Below are 15,299 nucleotides of genomic sequence, written 5' to 3' on the forward strand. Positions count from 1 at the left end.
CAATGTGTTTTTTGGTGCTTAGAGAGCATCAAGGGCGGGTGATGAGAATCGATCCCAAAATCTTTTGAAACCGGGAGGAGAGCTCTAACCACTTGAGTTATCCCTCATTCTCACCTATGCCACTGTGTAATAATATGATACATGCATTTAGAGTAACAAATAGCAAATGTTAAAATTATTTCAAAAAAAAAAATAGAAAACGGTAAAATAGGGACAAGCCCCGGTTACGCAATTTGAGTAACATTTTTTGTTACTCAAATGGACAATAATGTAAATATATACAACTTTTTTTTTAATTATTATTTTACAAGCTAACTTTGCATTTGACACCGTAAGCAATTTTTACCATTCCATCTTCTTCCTGAACATACAATTTCCACCATTTCACCCATCTTTTTAAAATTTATTTCACCCACCACCATTTCTACTATTCTTGACAGCTTTCATCTCCACCCACCGCCATTCAAATGAAAACCCTATAAACAAAATGAGAAATAAAGGGCATAATCAACCCCATAGGGTAGGGGTGTTATATTCCTCCATTGAAACAACCCTTCAACTTCTGAAATCTCCATATAAACGGAATCGTGAACAGTCGAAGCGAATTCCGGTACCATTACGGGTTGTGGTGGTCCACAACACCACGCTGATTTTAACAACTAGAATCTTCTCGCTGATTCCACCGACTCGAACCTTCTCAAAATGCGCCTCGCTGAAGTCCGTTGTCGACAACTCCAACCTCAACGTTTGGCGATTAGTGCTGTTGCAAGAGCTGCTGTTCATTTTCGTTAACGTTATTTAACACTAGTTAACCATCTTCAATCCATCTTCATGGTAAATTACAATCAGTTCCTCAATAAAAAGTCTGAGAAATGACTAAAGTATCTGTGGCACTTGGTTTTTAGTGTACAAAAATTAGTCTATAAAATGTTCCACTTAAGTGTCTGATAAGACTTATAATTAAAAACTTAGAGTCGCCACCTTATTTTTATTCAAATAAGGACGGATTTAAAAACAGTCAATTTTAAGAAATAAATCTTAAAAAACAAATCAACTACTAACTCCATAAAATGAAATAAGGCACAGGGTTTGGGGTTTAGGCTAAGAGAATCGAACGTCTGGAACTCGTCTTCCCTTCCGTTCTAAGGAACGGACTCTTACTATTGTGTTGTTAAAAATCAAGTTTTAAGACATGTAAACCACATAAAATAAAAAAATTAGTATAAGGTAGGTTTGAGCACCAAAGTTGCACTACGTACCGATCATAGTGAGATTTTGAATTCACTCACGGATCAAAAGCTTCGTAGTTTGGACATATGCCATGTTTTAAATAACTAATTCCATTGGGTTTTTAATTTGGGTAGTTGACATAAACGTCATTTTTGTAAGTGGAATTTTAGTGATCTTTGACGGATTCACTCATAAAAGTAAAATGAACCACCTTAGTTGAGGAAAGTCAACCCGATTAGTAATTACCAAAAATGTCTTTTGAATAAGACAATTCAACAAATGCGTCCCAATTGACGACTTTTTAGTGGATCAAGGTATTTTTTTTTTGAGTGAAACTGTAAGGGTTCACTATATAATCTCACTTTGGGTTTAAAATCACTCAAGGGTAATTTTTGTAAGGTTTTAAGGGTTATGTGTTTAGGCTCAATGGAATTGGCCAAGTAAAACACGACACCTGTCAAGGCCTTACTTCCAAATAAAAGGGAACAATAAACTATTTAATCATATCCGATTGTCAATTAATCCATCGGATAATTATGATGGGATATAAGTTTATTTTTGTGGAGATGGATAATTGTTACAACCTTATACAACTAAATAATTAATCTTAACCTCATGTTTGGAAATGAGGCCATAACCTTATATTAACTATCATTAATTATTAGAAATAAACAAGCAAGGTTATGTTTCATCCTTGTGTCACAAAAGGGTTTGAAATAAAAAGGTTCACGAAATTATAAAAGAAAGTAATGTTTGTTAAAAATTTATTTCTGAAGTCATCTTAAAATGAAATAAAAAGATTCTTAAAATAACACTTAGAATTAAGCCTGGTTAAAACTCTTATTTCTAATGTCATTTTAAAGATAAGATTAAAGACATTTTAATTGAAACTCCATAAGTTAAGAAGTATATATATAATATAGTGTAATATAAGTTTCATACCACCATTAATACAATTTTTAAAAAAGCAATTAAGAGAAAAATGTGCATATTTCATCTATTTGATAGCTTGAACTAAAAAATTCAAAAAAATTATTGTAAGATATGGTTGGAAAGCTCTTGAAAATTTCTAGCACTTGAGCTAAAGAAATGGAACGGATTTTGGTCGTAAGGGTTGTTTCACAGGCCATCTTTGGGTCGTGGTAAGTAATTCTTTACTCTTGAACAACCTTTGCTTAAACTCTTAATTCCTTGGGTCTTTAAGCTCACTTTAAGAAATAAATCATTCTTTAAAATATATATTAGGCAGTCACATGAATGTATTAACCTTTCATATTTAAAATGCATTATAAAGAGATGCAATGCAAAATGCAATTAACCCCCCTCTTTGTAACCTATCACCTCACCAATAGACTTGGCTTTCTAATATGGAGTAATGAAAGATTTAGGGCTAATTTAGCACCTAATATCGTCATTACCCCTATTGGTAACATCACATGAAAACAAACACATTAGTTAGCATAATAATAATAATTAAGGAAATTAAGAAAGGAATAAAGATAATACCTCGAACTAGATGTAGCAATTTTTTGGAAAACACTTATTACTTATCAAGGATGAAAAGATGATCTCTCCTTAATTAAAGTGCAATAAAAGAGACTAAGTGATTTTTTGGAGTTTTGAGATATTAAAGGAAATTAATGCAAAAATAGAGTTAAAGAACTTTTTTTTTTTATTTTTTATTAGAGGAAATAAACTTGAAAAATAAAGCTAAATCTTGAGAAACAAACCCTTTTTTTTTGTTTTTAATATAGACTAGAAATACTTAAGCAATTAAACTATTATTTTTTTAACAAGGATAATAAAGAAAAATAATGCTTGAACTTGAAATATTTTTGTGTTTTTTTTTATAGGAATTAAAGATGATAACAATACTTAAATAAAAATAACAATATCAACCTAATTATAAGATGCTTTTAATAAGCTAATAATTTAGGAATAAAGCTAAATTAGAGAGATTTTTAGCTAAAGCAAAGATTAGAGGAGAGAATTTCTTTAGAGAGAATTTTAGAGAGAGAATTTGTAGGAATTTTTTGTGTTTTAAAACTTGAGAATTAGGGGGGTATTTATAGAAAAATAAAGGGGTTAATTTGTAAATAAAAAAGTAAATAAATTAAAATTCAAGGATTATTTTGGTAGATATCCAGATTTTGGTAATAATGAGAATCTTGATATTAAACTCTTTCGTTTTATATGTAACAAACTTACTTAATCTGTTTTGCAACACTTAAACTGATAAAAATAAAGAAAACTGTAATAAAATCAACTCTAATATTTAAATAAAAAGGTTCTAAAATGCCATGGTAAAAAATATAAAATATATGACCAAGTCATCATGTCACAATTCAAAAAATAATAATAATAATAATACTCACAAGGTATACAATAGTAGAGTGCCTAAATTTATTTATTGACTATTATACTCACCAAGGTACTAAAACAACACTTATAAAATAAATATCAGCTCTGAGATGTCAGCTCTGAAAATTACACAAAGACATTAAATTACAATACTAATAGGGTTGGACAAAATATTTTAGAGTAAGTAAAAAAAGTAAAAAGAAAAATAACCTCTGCCCTTATTAGATAGTAAATATAAATTTACCCAAGAACATCTAAACATACGACAAAACCTTATAAATACAAGCATTTTAAATAATAACCCTTATTAAAAACTAGTCGTTGGAGCACGCGTGATGCGCGTGCTCCCCTAACGGTAAGATAAGTAGAACTCGTGGTTGTCTTCATTTTTGTGATATTCGTGGTTGTTGTTCGGGTTTTGTAATAGCAAAGATACATGAATTAAGTACTACAAGGAGTAGTGATAAAGTTTTTATTGGGAAATATCTATGGGAAAACAACTGTTATAAGTGAAGTTATCTAGAACTTGTTATAATTTAATGATTTTTGTTTAAAAAAACTATACTATTGTTGTAGATATTATTTTAAATGTAAAATATAGGATAGAATTGTATATTAGTTTATTAGACTTTTTGAAGTAGAAAATTTTCAAGTGGTTCGGAGAAATATGATTTGTGTACCGGTCATTTATTTATAAATTTTTATATGTACAATTATATGTTGGGAGGGAATAGCTTTACACTTTTTATATTTAAGATTATAGTCGCTGGAGCACACACTACGCGCGTGCCTCCCCGATGGTATGATATGTAATATTCGTGGTTGTGATCGCGTTTCATAACTTGGGGTGTTATTAACAAGATAAATTGATGTTTACGAGATCTTATTTGTGTGGTAGTCACTAACTTGATTTTAAGTTCTTCCTATCTTTTCTTCCTTCATATATACCGTCTCTTATATTTCTTCCTTGTCTTATCTCATTTCCCTTTTCTATTCATCCTTGCTTTCTTTCACCTTCTTGTTCTATACACTCTCTTGTATAGTTGGAATTGTTTAGTAAGTCTCTCTCTCTTATTCTCTACCGACCCTTCTCACTTTCCCAACTCATCTCTCTCTTTATCACTCTATCTCATTTCTCTTTTCTATTCATCCTTGCTTTCTTTCACATTCTTGTTCCTTTTTTCTCTAACCTATCCACTTTTCTAGTATAGCTCAAATGGTTTAGTAAGCCTCCCTCTCTTTCTTATTCTCTCCCGACCCTTCTCTTTTTCCTGACTCGTCCCCCTCTTTATCACTCTATCTCTCTCTCCCTGCCCCTCATTCTCTTATTTGCTCTATTTCTTTCTCTTCTGACCCTTATCTCTCTCTTTTTCTCCAAGACTCTCTCTCTCCCTCCTCCTGGCTCATCTCTCTTTTTTTCACCTTCAACAGTTTAATGTACAACTATTGAAAAAAAAAAACAGAGCATAATGTACAACCAATTAACAATTTAACATGCAACAACTTCCACTCCAAATTATCCAGAACAAAACAAATTGATTATATTCATAGATTATACATGTATCCAAAAGAAGAATCAAACCAAGCTATATAGAGCACACGATCAGTAGATAATTTACAAAGAATATAGAATTTTGGGCCTAGAAAATTCTCGAACATAAAAAATGAATCTCAAAATGTGTAAAAGAACAAGCCAAAAAGCTATGAAGCTCAATATTACTACTCCGTACTACATATCAGTGAACTCTTTTGAAGCACACATTTTGTTTTGCCTGAACGACAAGATAAAGAAAAGCAACCTGTTGCATTTGAAGTCATAATTGTCATCGCTATATGCTTGATGCAATGAGCTGCAGTTGCTACCTTAGAGTATTAACCTGAAAGACTCCAATTAACCAAAACCAAATATATTAGTTGAAAAGGAATTCTTGATATCACACTTGTAGTGTCATCATATAACTTCTACCACAAAGTTAATACGGAATAGTATGTTACAAGCTTAGATCAATACTGAGATAGTTTTCTTGTTTTTACAAGAATACCTCATTGTTTTGTCTGTTAACAGACATTTATTGATCCCTAATCAAAAGCATAAAGTGTAGTAATAGTATATACAGGATTTCAAGTTCAAAATTACATAAACTACATATGAAATTATACGGATCGTTGAGCACTCTGCTTATAATTTATAATAAAGTAATACATGGTGTCCATTTTGGATCAAGAGTGTGTTATAAAGGTTTAATCATTGAAGATAATTCAAAACAATTAGTTCAATTTTGAAATCATACAATCTTTTAATAAAAAAATATTAGAGTCATCTTTTTTTAAATGAAAATTTACCGAAGAGCAACAGCTCCAAGATGGTAACGCGAGGGTTCTTGACTCCTTTGCTTGTCAGAGCAAATTGTCTAGCAACCTTCATTAAGAAAATAATCACTTATACATTTAACGATCTTAATCAAAAAAATAAATAAGGCCCTAGATTTAGAATGCTGAGAAATCAAATCTCTATTTTTTACATATACATTAATCCTCATCACTTTGGCAAATTATCAATTAGTCATTATCCAAATAGTCATTAATCAAACTTGGCCACATTTTAACTTTATAACTAATGTGTAAATAAATGGAAGAAGGGAAGACAAAATAAATAAGAGTTAGCACCCCAACCAACTCAACACAACAACACCACATAGACATCAAATGAGCAATAACAGCCCGCTGCAATAGAACCAGGGTAGCAGACCGCGGTAAATTCCAAAAGGCATAACTCCTAGCACACAACTCCAAATCGAGAAATTCTTGAGCCTAGATTGAATAACTTTTCAAGATCTAAAACATTGACGAAGGGACTATGAGCTAAAAACAACTTTAGGTCGATATTTTTGGACGAACAGAACAGCAGTAACAGGCAGCACCAGAATAACAGCAGCAACAACGTGAAACAACAGCTACCCTCTATAGTCACTCACAACAGCAATATCTAACTTGACAACATAAATTTTGGCAGCAAACACAATATGCTTATAAGCAAATTAAAAAGAGAAAATCTTGGGAGAAAATGGAAAGATAGGGAAAAAATAACAAGTAAGTTATTCATATTAAAGGTTAGATGAAAATTGAACCAATAAGAACAAGAAAGAGAAAGGGGAGATAGAATTGCACCTGTAGATCAACAATTCTATTACAAATCAGACAATAATGCTACTAACAATATAAAAAATCAACCCAAAAAAACGATACATCACTCAAATTCAACCCAAAAAAAACCACCACACCTCTTAACTGAAGCAAGCAACACTACCTAATTGCAAGCTTGTTTTTTGTAACCACCCCCAACCCAACATGTGATCCAGAGACCAAATTATTAGCATCCACATTCAACATGATAATACCTTTAGGGGGGATCCAACCTGATGCAGAAGGGTAATCATGAGCTGCAGTTCTAAAGAATACTTTGTGTTCCTGCAGAACCAAATAACACACATCATAACAAGTATAGTTGCGAGTCAAGAAGGATTATTACAGCAAGGATAAGAGGAGTTTTCCCTGAAGAAGCAGCACAGTTCGGAGCCACATCCTTCCTTTTATCCCCTGCCATAAGAAAATTTCGGAAGATTCAAGCCTTTAAGGCATAGATCATATAAGTCATAGAGCATATGAGTCTTATGATCTAGTACTTTGAAAGTGTAAGAATCAACACGTGACAACAATCATCATGATACTTGCACATAAGCTAAACAGAGCAGAAATTCTCCAAGCTCATAAAATTAAGGTTCAATACTAAGACTAACTCAATTGCATCAACTTTAAATAGAAATCATATATAATAAGCCTCGAAAAATTAAACATGTATATGTTTGTAAAATTATTATGATAGCATGCAATTAGAACAACTATACTTTTGAAATAAAAATAATTCCTAAGCATAGCTAGAAACCAAACACTGAGAAATACACACACACACACAAAAAAAAAAAAAAAAAAAAAAAAAAAAAAAAAAAAAGTAATACCCACAAAATAAATGTAAGTGTTAATCAATTGCTTCCATACTAAAATTAAATTCAACTCTGCCAAATGCCATTAACAAAATTTCAGCATAATTAACCCATAATTCCTCAATACATAACTCATAATTCCTTAAGTGCAATCATTAAGCATTCAAAGCTGATTAGAGATCGATGAACAAAAAAATGTGTTTTGTGATGAAATGTCAAAATTAAATTAGGATTTTTGCAGCAAAAATCAGATTGCCATTCTTTCAATGAAGGTTTACAGAGAAAGGGATATAATATTGGTATAATGACAACTTTTATGGCTTTGCATTGCCAAATCAGTGTACTCCACACAGTCCACAGGTAGGTTGTGGAATGTGGCAATTGCCACTGTCGGGTTGTGGTGTAGACTTTTCTCATGAGACCAAGCAGGAAAATGTAAAGTCAATAGAGGCAGAATACTGAATTTTGTCTGGCAATTTTAAAGTCGGTGCCACCTTTAATAGTCTAACATACATCCTGCAAGAATTTCCAAGAAGTTTTAGTCGAATGAGGTTTATGTGATGACAAGTGGATTGACTTAATTGTGGAATGCATAAGCCATAATTTGGCTCATCCCACAATCCAGCTCCATATTCTTAATAATTGTATACAAGCAAATGAATGAAACTATGAAAGTATTACCTTGGTACCATCTGCAGACCACCGGGCACCATAACCTTGAGAATTTCGTATTTCAAAAACAGCACCATGTGGTTGGACAATATGCACATTCAACCATTGAGAATGACCTATGATACGTGTTATGACCTCATTGGCAAGCTGGTTCTTATTGAAATGTGACAGTAAAAGAAGAATTCATAATTATGGACTGCTTGTTTGAGGCAGGTTCAGAAAGTGAACATTTTTCAGGTTCACAAAAGTATACAGGTTAGACATAAGGATGAACCGGAAGATCCAACATTCAAACCATAATTCTGAACCAAACTTCTATATAAGATTTATGTAATCAAAATTTAGACAAAGTCACATGCAAATTGTACTCACCATTTCCTACCACTTTGCCCCAATAATTACTGCTGCATCTATTGACATGCTTAGTCAATGCCCTGAGTCAAGGTGCAACTTTTAATCTCGAGTCAACCAAGAAATCGATTAAATGCAGCAATGATCAAAATATACAGGCAGATTTAAGATTTACAAATTTATAGTCGATGGACACATCAAACCACAAAAACGCATACGAATATCATAGTGTGATCAAAATTCAGGAGGTCCTTTAATCCTTTTGTTAACATATTCAAAGTTTCTGGCTTATCAGACAGTAACTGTTGGATAGCCAAACTATTTCGACCATATAACCTGTCAGATACTTCGATGTATCAGATATAGTCTTTCTCTTAAGAGGGAGAAATAATGCTATTGAAGAAATAAAAATCCTTTTCATATATGTATAAAACCTATATACAACATCAAGGACCTTTAGCTCTGCTCTTATGATTAACATCATTATCACTACAAGTTGAAACCTAAATAATACAGTACATGTAAAATGGATGAACATAAGAGGAAAACCATAATTAACTATCCATACATTTGATTTATGCGGCAATGCAAAAGATGAGAGGAGGGTTGATCTTGGAGGTGGAAGTGCATCTGAAAATTGTCCCAACAGTTTGCTTAAGTCCTAAAAGGCACTGGATGCCCTTATGACCAAGGCCCTGTGATCAAGGGGAAAAAACAGATAAGGGGAGTGGAACAAATCTTCATAAAAAAAATCCGGACATAGTAATACGTCACTAAGTCACTGTGCTACAAGACCTACAACATAGTACTATTTACACCATTTTTAAAAAAAAAAAAATTAAAAAAAAAGGGTACTAACGTGAGAAGACAGAAATAAAACAACAGGTATTTTCATATCCCAACCAATATTTTCGTGCTAAGGTACCATATTGTTTTTTATTCAACAGAATACATCAATTTATTAGCTCAGTGTATAGTTTAGAATTTAAGGAAATTCTTAAAAAGTGAAAACGAAGAATCCAGTTCTCGATTCATCAAATAAATCACTCTAAAAATTAGGCAATACCCATGTCAATTATGCCTGAAAAACATAAATTCTAAATGATACTTATAATATAATATTAGACTCCAACTGTATGCAACTAATCTTAGGCACAAACTACACGCAACAACCTGAGGCATAGCTTGATCCGATTACTAATTTAATAATTTTACTCTATAATACTAAAGCTAACTTTGCTATCTAAAACACATCACTTCCTTTTTAGAAGACTTTTGATTAAATCACACTAATGAATGATAAAGATTACGCTTAGACACCAATTTTCTACTTATAATATGATACAGAATATATTGCCTTCCAGAAGCTTATGCCTAACCTACTCGGAGAACCCGCAACCATGAACATTGTATCTTGCTCATCACACCTCAAAAATCTTTAATTTAGACAGATCTCCGCAAAATAGAACATCTAAACCCTAAAAACCAAAAAAAAAAAAAAACAAAAACAAAAACAAAAACCAAAAAAATACAAAAACAAAAAAAAAAAAATTAAAGAAAACACACAAACCTGAGCAGCTTTGTAAGCATTCAAAGTATCTTCAGCAGCAGTTTTCTCCTCTTTTTTCCTTTTTAAGGGTGAAATCACCACTCCTTCATCAAGAATAGTTCGATTTTTCAATCGAAATTCAGAAAATTAATTAAGAAGAATTACCTTCTATTTATCAATCGAAATTCAGATTATTAATTAAGAAGAATCACCCAAAAAAACATTTCAATCGAAATTCAGATTATGAATTACGAAGAATTACACAAAAAAACATAGCACAAAAAAGGATTCAACCCCATTAAAAATGAAACGATTTCGCTCAATTACACCCACAAAGATTCAACCCAAAAAATTCGAAAACATATCGAAATCAATAGGAACAGACATGCAAAAAAAACCACGACAATCGAACAAGTAAAGCCCAAAAATTTGAAACTATAAATCGAGAAAGAGAAACGAGATCGAACCTGATGAATATGACGATCCGAAAAGTGTCTTCCACAACCTCAAACTCGAAGAATTCGAAGCACCATCATCGGTGGTCTTGAGTTGCTGAAGTTTTCTCTCTCTAGCTAGGTTTCTCTCTCCTTGTTTCACCTAAGAAATGCTCTGACCCTAAGACCAAGAATTTTTGTTCCTTCTGAGATGAAAACAGAGAGGGAAGTCGGTGAGAAGCAAGGGCAATTACAGCTGTGATACATAATGCAATTGGCTAAGAAAGGGCAATTTTGGCAGTTCCTTAAAATTAAGGGCAGCTATGTAATAACACCAAAAAATACTATTCATAAGGAATAGTAGCAACTTTTGCATTTTTATAATGGTTATGGATATAAAGTAAAGTAAATCATATAAAATCATAAGATTGACATGGTCAACGTGAAAATATATCATACAATATTAAGTCATACGACATAAATTTAAGGTGGTCAAGAGTAAAAAAATATTCCCTTGACCGAATGACCTTAAAAAAAAAGGTGAACTCTTACCTTGCCTTACTCTACTAAAACACAAATTTATACTTATCATAGTCGTAAAAAAAAAGATAAAATATACAAAACTAGATCAAAGCAACAGGAAAAGAAATAAAACAGAAGACCAAATTCACGTCGGCGAAGCAAATCAATGTAACGGAAATTACTATTTGGAATAGTATCAAATAGTGTTTTGAATAGTGTCAAATAGTATTTTGAATATTGAAATGCAATATATGACACGTATGAAATCCAGTTGTCCCAATTAGCGTCAGATAAATATTGATGCAATTGGTCCAAATTGAAATTTACTGGATACAATATTAACCAAGGGGGGAAAAAGGTGACGTTATTTCACTATTGACAATTGCTTATCAAAACTGACGAAAGAATACACACACTAGATTGAGAAAAAAAAAAAAAAAGATAAAGAATAAAACAAAAAAAAAAAGAAAAAGAAAAAAAAATGAAAAGAAAACAAAACAAAAAGTGAATGTCAGAAGCTCATAACTCATTTATCAAAATATGAATGTCAGAAGCTCATAACTCATTTATCAAAATGTGAATGTCAGAAGCTCATAACTTATTTAGTTTTGGTGAAAGAAATGTTAGAACCCATTAAATTGTGGAAAACGAACAGAAGTAAGATAACAAAAGTGAAGAAAATCATGCAACATCATTAACAGAAACTCAATACACGATCCGAATTTTCAGCTGTCTTTACTATTCATACATACTTCATTTCTACGCGTTGTATTCACAAGTATTTCCCGTTTACTCTCTTCCATACAATACTCAATTATCCTTGGATAAATATCGATGGGTTTGGTCCGAACTTATATTTATCGGATCAACTATTAAGTGCGGGACAAAAAGACAAAGACATTATAACAAGCGTACATAAAATGAGGTCCCTTTAATGCTACAACATATAGTACCCATTTAGGTGTGGGGATTTTTGTCATTTCCCTATACTGGTTGGACATGAGTCTTTAGAGTAGTGGACTTTATTGCTTAGGTAAACTGGTTATATAATAGAGTAGTGCACAAATTGCAAAAATCACTAGATAAAATAAAAAGAATAAAACTTACTCTAGTAAGTGAACATACGAATATACTTATTATATTCTAAAGGAGTAAACAACGCTTGTTTATAAAGAAAATGATATATTCCCCCGGTGAGACAAAAAATATTGTACTTTATACTATACGATTATTATACATATACGTATAAAAATACAGTCTAAAATACTCACTTTTTACTATAAAAAGAAATTACCCTTTATCCAAAATCTCCACTCACCACTTAATTCTTATCTTCTTCCATCTTCCTCCTTACTCGAAAAAACCAAACAAAAAAAACCACCATTAAACTCGGCCACCATGTTTCAAGAAAACCAGGAAGATCAGCCTGTCTTTACCTTTGAGGAAGACATGAAAGATGATAAAGGGTGTACTTCATGTACATTGTGGGGCTAGTAGTCCTCCTAATGGCCGTATTAATTTACTTGTTAATCCACAAGTAAAGCCCGAAAATTACTTCGGTAGAGCAGGGTAAAAATACATGTAGTGTTAGTTGTACTTCAATATTTTGTAATTTAGTAGTTTAGAAGTACAAATTGTAACATGTATTTTGGAAATTATAAATAAAAATCATTATTATTACTTGTTTTCTTCGTTTCAAATAATAAAACAAACGTCATTAAGTTTATAAAAATATTTAGCAAAATAATAATAATTATTCGCAAAAAACAATAACTATAATAATAAAAGATAATTAATAGTGACAATTACAAAAGTAGGATCAAAATTTGGTGTCTACAGTACCCTGTTGAGAAACAAGTTTTGTTACTCATGTTGAGAAACTTGAATTTTCTCGTAAAATAGTCACCTTTTATTTTTTACTTTAACAACTAATGTTTACATCGTTAGGAAATCACCATTCTGACACAGATATAGTTTATGTATGATATGCCTGTAAATATAATCATTTTTGTATACAAAATTTATTTATCTTTACATCTACCTAATGTTTAAAGTGTAAGAAGTAATCACCTTTCTATACAAAATTTATTTTTCGGTTCTCAATCCTACAAGGAAAAAAAAAATACAACTTTTAATGGTAATACACCAAAAAGATGAGAAGTAAATCAAATATAAATGAATCTTTGTTGATTCAAGGTAAATTGAAAAATATTTTTTATTTTTACACGTCATTACTTATTTATACAATGCATCGTAACCCTTGTCTCTTCACCCAAAAATAATATATTGCCTACACTATATAGTTATGTTAAGTTGTGATATTAGCTAATGTTCTTTACATGATTATCTCTGGTAACACATTATATATTTTGGTCAAGAGCATTCCCATGGTATCAGAGCATGCTCCAAGTTGAGCATTCTAGATTCCCACCATGCTCCAACTTGTGGGGGTGTTATGATATGAAGAAGATATGTTGAATATTTGATTTGTGAGAGAATATGTGAATATTTGCCGTAGGCTTCTCATTCAACAAAGATTAGTATATATACAAGATTAGGCGTCTAGGTTAAGCTACGCTAAACTAGGAAAGATATACACAAAATATATGCAAAGATAATTACAAAAGATTATTTCCATAATCTAACACACCCCCGCAGTCGAAACGGTAGGACTACGAACGATGAGACTGTCCCGAAAATCATCAAATAAAACCTTAGGTAGACCTTTGGTGAAAATGTCTGCAATCTGGTAACGGGAAGGAACATGTAGGACACGAACTTCGCCGCGTTGAACCTTCTCACGAACAAAGTGAATGTCCATTTCAATGTGTTTAGTGCGCTGATGTTGTACCGGATTACTAGAGAGATAAATCGCACTTACATTGTCACAATAAACCAATGTTGCTTTCTGAATAGGAAGAAATAGCTCTAGCAACAAATTCCGAATCCAGCAGGATTCAGAAACCACATTTGCAACCCCTCTGTACTCTGCTTCACAACTGGATTTAGACAAAGTGGGTTGGCGTTTCGAAGACCAAGAAATCAGATTATCACCAAGGTACACACAATACCCTGATGTAGAACGACGAGTGTCCGGACACCCGCCCCAATCTGCATCCGTGTAAGACACAAGAGACGACACAGGAGATTTATGTAGGTGTAAACCAAAATCTGTCGTACCTGTAATATATCGCAGAATGCGTTTCAACGCATCCATGTGCTTAACACGGGGTGAGTGCATAAATAAGCATACTTGCTGAACTGCATAAGAGATATCTGGTCGAGTAAAAGTCAAGTACTGCAACGCCCCACAGAGGCGCCTGTAAGAAGTAGGATCGGCATACAAAGCACCCTCCTTAGTGCTCAATTTGCCTTTGGTGTCAACAGGAGTAGACGAAGGCTTGCAATTCGCCATTCCTGCTTTTTCCAAAATTTCCTGTGCATACTTCTTTTGAGATAAAAATAAACCATCTTTACCTCTAGTAACAGCAATACCCAAAAAATAACTCAGAGGACCCAAATCTTTCATTGCAAATTCAGAGCTGAGCTTAGAAATAATATGTCGTCGGAGAGATTCCGATGAAGCAGTAAGCACAATATCATCAACATACAGAAGGAGATAAGCAGTATCATTACCATGGCGATAGATGAACAATGAGGTATCAGATTTGCTGTTAGCAAAACCAATAGTAGCCACAAAATCTGCAAAACGTTTGTACCACGCTCGGGGTGCCTGTTTTAGACCATAAAGTGACTTATCCAATAAATAGACATGATCAAGTTTATCAGGATCTTTGAACCCCATAGGTTGATACATGTAAACTGTTTCATTCAAATGACCATGTAAGAAAGCATTTTTCACATCCAGTTGATGAATTTGCCAAGACTTAGCTAGAGCAATGCTAAGTTCCACTCGAATAGTTGCCGGTTTAACAACCGGGCTAAAAGTCTCATCACAATCAATTCCTTCCCTTTGAGTCTTACCATCACCAACAAGACGAGCCTTATGTCGTTCAAAAGACCCATCAGACTTGGTCTTATGTCGAAAAATCCACAATGACCGAATGATGTTCACATTCGGTGGCCGCGGAACCAATCTCCAAGTTTCGTTATCAATAAGAGCATCATATTCTTCCTGCATAGCAATTTTCCAATTATGGTCACGAAGGGAATGAACCG

At 32.6% G+C, this 15,299-nt stretch overlaps 2 long non-coding RNA genes across 2 annotated transcripts; both read right to left on the reverse strand.

Annotated features, from left to right (window-relative positions):
• Positions 1 to 5,086: 5,086 nt before the first annotated feature.
• Positions 5,087 to 8,445, reverse strand: LOC145559615 (uncharacterized). Its single transcript, XR_014092801.1, has 4 exons — positions 8,274 to 8,445; positions 6,990 to 7,188; positions 5,935 to 6,010; positions 5,087 to 5,468 (listed from the first exon to the last, which is right to left on the reverse strand). It is a non-coding gene; the product is annotated as an uncharacterized LOC145559615 (long non-coding RNA).
• Positions 8,446 to 8,636: 191 nt separating this feature from the next.
• Positions 8,637 to 10,835, reverse strand: LOC145559616 (uncharacterized). Its single transcript, XR_014092802.1, has 4 exons — positions 10,632 to 10,835; positions 10,186 to 10,268; positions 9,184 to 9,310; positions 8,637 to 8,698 (listed from the first exon to the last, which is right to left on the reverse strand). It is a non-coding gene; the product is annotated as an uncharacterized LOC145559616 (long non-coding RNA).
• Between the last annotated feature and the right edge of the window lie 4,464 nt (positions 10,836 to 15,299).

The sequence above is a fragment of the Chenopodium album genome, chromosome 9, assembly GCF_948465745.1.
Source record: "Chenopodium album chromosome 9, dcCheAlbu1.1, whole genome shotgun sequence".
NCBI classification, from domain to species: domain Eukaryota; kingdom Viridiplantae; phylum Streptophyta; class Magnoliopsida; order Caryophyllales; family Amaranthaceae; genus Chenopodium; species Chenopodium album.